This window comes from Cryptomeria japonica, chromosome 3 (genome assembly GCF_030272615.1).
Source record: "Cryptomeria japonica chromosome 3, Sugi_1.0, whole genome shotgun sequence".
In the NCBI taxonomy this organism is placed as follows: domain Eukaryota; kingdom Viridiplantae; phylum Streptophyta; class Pinopsida; order Cupressales; family Cupressaceae; genus Cryptomeria; species Cryptomeria japonica.
In genome coordinates this window covers 238,610,172-238,619,437 of record NC_081407.1, presented here as the reverse complement: position 1 = coordinate 238,619,437, position 9,266 = coordinate 238,610,172, and positions in this window count along the sequence as shown.

Below are 9,266 nucleotides of genomic sequence, written 5' to 3'. Positions count from 1 at the left end.
ATATATTAGGTTTAATAATTATTCTACAAATTAATTAAAATATTTTATATTTCAAAAATTGTTAGCTTTTAATTTTAATTTTAATTTTTTTTTTTTCTTCAAAATTTTAAATAATTGTTAGAAGTGTCTCTATTGTCTTATATGTAATTGGATTTTTTTTAATGATTTCTTTAAAGTTAACCTAAATATTTGTCTTTGTTATATGTAATTGGATTTTTTTTAATGATTTCTTTAAAGTTAACCTAAATATTTGTCTTTGTTCTTCATAATTTTTAAGAAGGTTTTGAAAGGTCACTTTTAAAGTTAGGTTTGAGACTTTTATTTAATTGTAGTTCATTTTAGCATTGGCATGATAGCATTTGAGCAACTTTCAAATATACATTTCTATTAGGAATGGGAAGATCTCTTGTAGTCTCATTTTGATTTATTTTTTTCATAACGAGAGAAATGTTTGGCATCTTAGATCATCTTTAGTATTAAGAGTCAAACATTTACCTTTAGCAAAGGAAACTGCTATACTTTGAGGGAGGGGGACAAAGCAACGGTCCCATGATTTCTATTCTTCTTTTTATTTTTAAGAGGACCTTTTTTGATATGGGTTTTATCCTTCGTTCTTTTTTAAGTGGGATCTTTTAAATTTGTTTTCTTCATTTTCTTTTGGACGATTTTTTTCTATGATTTTTATTCTTTTTCAAGGAATCATTATGTGTGTGCTACATTTGTTGAGATCTATTCATCCATCTTTCATATCCACCTAAGGTAAACTTATTGGGGGTGTGGTGTATTATTATCTTGTATCTAGTTTATTACTTTATTGTATTATATACACTTTGGATAGGATAAATTTAGATATATATCTATTTGATCAGGTTGTACTTGAATCACATGATTTGTACTTTCCTTCTTTGATGGAATCATACTACACACATATGATTATGTCTCTTATTATCTCATAATGGTTATACATTCATATCTCTTGGTGGCGTTTTCTATATAAATCAACATCTTGTTCTAATATGAGTATCTTCTATACATAAATTTATTGCATTGAATTCTTTGAGTAAAATATTATTTACTCTATCATGTTGATCTTTTTCATGCTTTCATGAAATTAGGTGGCTATCTCTATAGTCAAATGTTACACAATGTTTGACTTATCATCTCTCAACAATTGGGCAATGTTGAATTATTGGCTAGTAGGTGCATGATGTGCTAGCAGATGACCTAACATAGTGCAAACCTTAGAAGTGCCACTTGGATAACTTGAGTGATTATTTGGTGTTTGAAGTGTAATAGTTGGAACAAGTGCTAATGTGCAATGCGAGTAATCTTTAGTAGTTTTCTCTAGAGGTGTACCAAATCCTACTAAAAACATGATAGAAATCATAAAGAGTGCCACAAAATATATAGGTTCTAATACCAAAGGTTGGGAAATTCAATCTTTATCCCAATAAACAATCAAATAATGAGATACAAGGCTTGGACTAGTACAACATGAAAATTTTAAACTTATGCAAATATGAAAATAAGTTGCTTTAATGTGGAAAAAACATACTTAGATCCTTCTTTATGATACTAAAAATCAGCCATCATTTCATGCTTGTTAACACTACCTTATGTGAACCTATAACAACAATAAACAAAGCATAACATCATCATAGGATAGTAGCAATGAGGCACAAATCACCAACATAAGATCACATAACACATGATTTACACAAAGAAACCCTTATCGGAAAATGCTCTCCCAAAAGAGAGGCCAATTATACATTATCTTCAAATAAATGAGATTACAACACACTCGCTTTCATTTTCTTTTCCTCCAACATGTAACACTTGTATACCTAAGAACAATCTCGTTATGTCCCCACCTATCCCTATTCCCGTAGAGTAACTCCACATTCAATTGTTGCTCTCTAATTCTACATTCAAGGATATGTTTATATTAGAATGACAAAAGCTCCAAAACCACTAAAGAAGTCATCTAAAGGGCCTCTTCCAAATGTCCCCAACCCTTGGATTGCCTCCATGAAATGCTTTAAGGACATCAATTTTGGCTCCAATACTTTCCCTCCAACTTGGGTAACCAAACTTGGAAGATAAGCATTATGTTAAATGCAATAAATGATGGAATACTAATAGACACATGTTGCGTCTCCAAGCACCCACTTGGAGAAGCCTAAATGTCACTCATTTTTTCTCTTCACATGTCATTAATTATCCCATTCTAGGCATCCAAATGTATGAAAAATATTGAATAATTACGTTCACAACCCACCTTTGTTGTTGCTAGGAACTCATTAGCCCTATTGGGTGTATTGCAAACAATAGTGAATAAATATTAAAAAATTGTTCCCAATTCACTATAAGTGCCTTAGGACACTTTCCAAGGATGTCGGTGTTCCACGACATAGGATTTATAAGGAAGATGACACATTAATACGAAAAAGGAGTTCAATAGAAGAATGGTTATTGTAGATCCCAACTTTTTATAGAGTGCCATTTGCCATTTTTGAAATTTGTGCAACATTTGTAGAAGCTAGATGGATGATCCTTGTGTTACAACAAATATTGGGGAGGGGCTATGGTGTACCATAGACCTTGGAAGTGTTGCCACAATTAGAATCCATGAGAATGCTCTTGGATTTACTATGTAAACCACCATTATGGAGGAGATGGTGCTAGTCTATCTAACACCACAACCACATCCACAACATCATAATATTTCCCCATTTGTATGGATAATTAAATCACTATTATCGTAATTCTCATCCACCCACTTCATAAATTGTAGTTTAGGATGATACCTTAGACTTGTTAGATGTCTTAAAGTGTAGTGGACTTGGAAGCTCTATGTAGTTATACCATATTTGGTTCATTATATATGTTTAAAATTTAAATTATTGAAAATTCGACTAAATGATAAATATTTTGTTACATGTAATTTGGATTTGAAGATAATTATTATTATGCTATGTAGATTAATGTTTAGGCATCAACATTGGATCATCTTGTATTGATGATACTAAATATTGAAACATCCTATTTGATTGTGAAAAAATTCTTCTACATGCCCAAAGTTTTAATTAGATTAAATATGATATATCATATCTTTTAACATTGTTAATTATACATGTATTGAGTTTTGAGTTTCTTTGTGGCTTAGACCCTATTTGGTGTTGGTCGATTTTGACACTAGATATGATGCACTTTATGTTTCATGGATTTATATGCCATTATTTATGTTTTATGCTTATGGATCGTTGGATGATGATTTACTTGATGAGGACTATGATGCGATTATATGATGTTAGTTATGTGCAGTTAGTCAGATGATTATTGAGATGGATTATATATGTGTTTGTTATAATTTATTCATTATGCTTATTGCTGTTTACTTGATTTGATGTATGCTGTTTTTTAATCTTTGATGTGTTGGGTGAAAGGAAAAAGCGCCACACTACTCTTTATGAGTAAGCTACGTCGACCCCTCCCTTGAATGGATTTGAGCACTGCGTATGCGTCTTCTGTGTCTCTAGTCGCTCCGCATTTGGGTACTTTAGCAGTCGATTAGCTAGATCACAAAAAGACAGAGGGGAGAAGACAACCTGATCGAATGATCTAAGCTATAGCGTGCAAAATCTCCTCTGTGGGTGTCTAATCGCCTGGGAGGAAACAAACCTACCTTGCAGATGAAGTAACCCCAACACAAGCATTTTTTGGTACACTCCAGGGAAAAAGGTCTTTGATTTGCAATGAATGAGCATTGGTTTTGTTTGAAATCGGCTACAGAGGCGTAGGAGGGACAATCATCTCTTGAAAATTAGGAGAAATTTGCATGGGATGGCGTCTGAGAAATCTTTGACAGACCCAAAAGTCTTCATAATACATTGAAGAGGCACGAGTGGCGTCCATAATCGGCCTGCAGGGTTACTTCTGAAGTAATGCCGATAATCCTTGGTGGTTGAATCGAAATCAGATTTGAGATTGGGCGCCAACTGAGCAAAAAAAAAGTCTCGACTACTGAGTCGGAAGCCACCCACTTTGTAGAGCAATTGAATTTCAAAGGTCACCGCAAAATTGAAAGTCCACCATCGATCAAGAGATATCGCATGCAGATGGACGTGCGAGGTCTCGCCATATAAGCCCTCAAAAGCCCTCTTGAAGATTAAAACATTATTGTTAGATCAGGCTTTATGAAAATCCAACAACCGTAGATGATTGACATGGCATCACGGGCCCACATCTCCACCTTGCTATGTGACGACCTAGCTTCCTGACCGACCGTGCGGGATAGTGGGGAACACCCTCTCCCTGTGATCTCTTACCTCGCAAGCTGCTTTCTTTGTTCCTACCCCGAAGGATCGCCTTCTTTTTTTTACTACCCCGAAGGATCGCCGTGACCACATGGAAAGATTTGTGGGATGGTGGGATGACTATCTGCCCCTTCACATTGTTATCTCGCAAACCTTTTTGCCTCCCTGTTTTTCCTGTGTGGGGAAATGATATTATAGGCTGAGATCACCGTCCCGCTATCCTACAACAACATTTGTTGGCTTTAGAAAAATTTACGGGGTAGCGGGGCCAAAAAACATTAGGGGAAACCGCTAATGACTAGTAAGAGGAAAAGGGGAAAACCGGCCCGCTAATGACCAGGAGCCCTCCAGCTGGTGAAAAATAAGTGAGTTGACTGACCAACCCGGTCAACTCAAAAATAAAAGCAATGGAGCCTAAAAGGAAAAGAGCCCCACCGCTACTGCTTAAACAATGCACATAACATGCAAGTCATCCAGATTTGTATAACACGCAAGCTATGCAAAACAACTAGAATTTGCTCATATTGGATCTACAACTTTGTTGATAGAAAAAGGGGTCAACAGTGGCTAGTGTAACTCAATAAGGGTTTTGTAATCAAGTGGTAACTTAAACTAAAGAACTTGGGTGGGTAACTAGATCGCATTAAAAATATTAATTGTTGCCTCTCTTACTCTCGGACGCTTGTTTAGGTTTGGGGTAAGTAGAGAATTCCTGGAATGGCATCCACCGATCTTGTCCCTTCGAAAGGTTGGTGTGGTCCACTAGTGTTTGTATGGGGGTCGGTAGAGGTCACTAGGGTAACCCAGGATGGGGGCTGGGACCTAGTGAAGACTCACCAGGGTAACCCATGACAACCTAGTGATGACACTCTTCTCTATTGCATACCTATAGGTCTTTTATCATTATTTTCCTTTGGGTTTGTTGTGGGCCTCTGGAAATGGTTGGTTTTCTTATGAGTCTCTTGTGATAGTAGTCTTGTGAGTCTCATGTGAGTCATGTGTGTATCCTCGTTTGCTTGCTTCCATCTCATGGGTTTGGCTGATATCTCCTAGCACGGGGGGTGGACCTAATGGTACCACATGGTTGGGTGGAGTGCTTTTTGCACCCATTGGGTCTTGTTCATCCTTCATCATGTTCGTGATGGCCCGTGTGAAGATTAAATACTTTCTAGATGGATCCAAATTTATGTACTCATTTTATTAATGGACTTTTGGAGATTATATCCTTATGGATACAATGTAATTATACGTATATTCATATGAAAATGTATTGTGTATCACGATCTTTTGTAATAAATGGTGTTATAATATTTAAATGATGATTCTTATGATTATGTATGTTGGGTTAATTTGGTATTGCTTGAGTAATGACGCTGTGGGCCCTTGAGGAATTTTGTTAGCTATTATTTGTACATCTTATTCATTTATCATGTTGTGGCATGTAACTCAATCCATATGTATGGTTTATGTTTAAAAAAATGTATTCACATTTTCATCGGTTTAATTTGATTAAGTCCTCTGGGCCTCATAGCGGGGGCATTACATTATCGAAACTTTGATTTAATGATAAATATTTTGTCACATGTAATTAGGATTTGAATATAAATATTATTATGCTATGTAGATGATTGTTTAGGCATCAACATTGAATCATCTTGCATCAATGATACTGAATATTGAAACATCCTATTTGATTGCGAAAAAATGCTTCTACATGCCCAAAGTTTTAATTAGATTAAATATGATGTATGGTATCTTTTAACATTGCTAATTATACATGTACTGGTGTAATTTTATAGCAATAAATCAATTCAATTTATTAAAAATTATAGATTTATTAGGTTAGGTAAACAAGTTCAATCTTATGATATAAAGTGAAAAATAGATTAACAAATTAGATTTATTTATGAAATTGCGATAGTATGGAGGAATGCAAATTTGAAAGGTAAACTCCTATATATTATCATTATAATGTATCAAAAAAAGATTGATTTCTCACATAGAAGAGGAAATAAATGATTGATTATAGTCACGTATTCCTAATCAATTTGATGGAATCTATTAGATTGAGGATTGATGATAACATGACCATCTAGTTGGCAGTATAGATAACTAAGGTGAGCACATAGCGAAAATTTGATCCATAATGTGATAGCACACTAATTTTGGGTTGATAGATGCACATAATTATGTGTATATAAATTCCCTTTCCTAGGAACCATGCTCAAGTTTCTAGGTCTTATATAACAATGATAATAATTATGTTTATTACCTCCAATAGTGATGTCAACTAATTTTCAATAACTTGTAACCTTAACTTATTATGGGAACAACTAGATAGCATCTTATTTTTATTTTTTTCCTTTAATTTTTATAGGTGAAAGTTTAATTTTAGAAATCTACCTAGGAGATACCAAATTAAATGTTATCTCTCTCCCCCTTCAACTAGGAAATTATCTCAAGTGGCAAACATGCATAACCTAGACCCTTGAATAAAATGCTCTATAACATTATATAACCATTTAATTCGTTCTTTCCCTAAGCTTGAGAGGATCAACTTCATAGTGTTCTTTATCTATAATAATTCTTGCCACTTGAGTTAAAGGAATAGATTCTACATGCTAGTTATACTTAAACCTTAATCTATATACCCAACACATTTTATTTGTAATATGGTCATCAAGAAATAAATCATTATTTGTCACTATGTTGAAGTTGGTTGAATGCTTTATTATATGGCTCATTTATTCTTGTACACCTCACCCTCTATAAACTTATCAATAAGAAGTTCATCCATTATAGTATTTTGTGCTAGGTTTTTATAATTGGTGGTGTTATATTACTTTCAAATGATTAGATCCATGTTAACCAACTTAAATTCCTTTTAGGGCACACAACTATTTCACTTGCGATGGTGTGATATTTTTCATCTCTAATGAGCTACTGGTTGTTGCAAGTGATTGTCTAAAAATTCCTATGAATTAGCCTATGTCGATTAATCCCTAACCTTTGCAGGTTTCGAATTGAACCAAGAGAAATTGTAGTGTGAGAGATCAGTGACAAAAATGTTGTGCCAAGGCTCATGCACTTGCTTCCCAAACCATTTCCTCCCCTAGAACACTAAATGTTGAATTGATCCCTATTTATCCAACCTTCGTCAAACCAAGGGAGGAAGTTCATCTGAATCTTATGTGTTATCTTTTTTCCTTGTGCTCCATTGCCCTTGAGTTGTCCTTACTTGGGGGCATATCATTGTGGTGACATGCTTGTCTTTTAGATGCATGTATGCTACCTTAAAGAAATTGCTTCCGATAAGGTGTGCACAATCTCTTTAATGTGGGGGCATACACTCCACTCTTTGTTAGATTGTGCACACACCACGAGATTTAGTTTGTACACTTTTATCACACACCATGACATGTTTTAAATTACCTTGTAAACTAAGCCTTTTGCATTGCAATCCTTGGATTGATTTTTCAATTCAATTTTCTTTCCTAAAATGACTCTTAATAAGCATGAGCCTTACTAGGCCAACATACTCATGCTCTCTTCTCTCTTCATGTGTTGCTCCTTTTGTCTTGTTATTATATTGATAAGATCCTAAGTCCCTGGGGGCTTGGTGTGTCTTGCCTCTTTAATATCTTGATGAAAGCTTTTCAATTCTATTTTGTACTTTACCGAGAGTATGAGCATGGGTTCATAATATCGCTAAAGTTGGGGCTAAATGTAGCATCATAAATTGTATCCCTATACATTTTTGTAATCACTTAGGCCTCGATTTAGTGTGAGGGCCTTCCATGTGTTCTAATTATGCCCGATTCACTTAGTCAAACTTCACATTGCAATCCTTATTTTCACCTTTTTGTTTAGTTTGTTGTTCAACCCTAATAGGCTGGACGAGAGCACCTCAGGTGTCCTTGTCCAACCTAAAGGGGCCCAATTTTGGACCCTTAAACAATTGGAAAATGTAGGTGAGGATTAATTTTCCATGTTGGCCCGCTTCAAAAATTCAAATTTGTTTCATGAGGTGAGGTATAAAAGAAAGCATTACCCACTCATTTGAGACAAGTCCATCACATCTCAATTATATGTTTCAAGTTTGAATTCAAATTCAAGTGAGCAATTCATCAAGCATTATCAAGGCAGTGAAGGAGAGGTCAAGTATTCGGATTTCAATCATTTAAGATGGAATCCATGATGAAGATATTGTGAAGACATTTATACACTCCTACATGACACATCAACACTTTCATAAATACCTTAAAGCAAGATTCATGAAGGCATAACATTCCAGTTTCAACATTTCAAATTCCAAATCTAGCCTTTGACCTTTTTAAGGCATGCTTTCCATTTCTATTTCAATTAAATTATAGAGTTAATTCCAAACCAGGGGTTTGAACTAGGAAAACCCTATCAGCTACACAATTTTATTTCTCTTGTGTGTAGGTGATAAATTCAAAAGACAACAGTTAGAAGATAAGACATACACATAGGTTTAACTTTTGCAAAAGTAGAAATTGGAGGACAAGGTCACCTCAAGTGAAATTTTCTGGCACTTCTCCAATGAAACTTCAAGGGAACACTCAGAAAAACATCCTAGTTCTTGAAAGATATCTATTGTTCGCATCTGAGCTCTTGGACAAGGGTGTCCCAAGCAAAATTGTCTGACATTTTTGAGTCCAACTTTTAGACATAGATTTCTCTTTGCTTAATCTTTCTAGATCTATACTTTATGTCTGCATATATGATCTGAGATTGTTTGTGCATGTTGATTACAATCAATTTCACATCTTTAGCACTAGTTCTTGCATTTAATTAACATTTTTTCATTGCTCATTTTCAATTCCCAATTCAAGGAGTACTAAATTTACCTCGTGCTTAATCCTTTTCAATCATATTTGAGATTGAAGCAAGTGGATCCATTTTCCTTCTAAATGTAATCATTGAGGA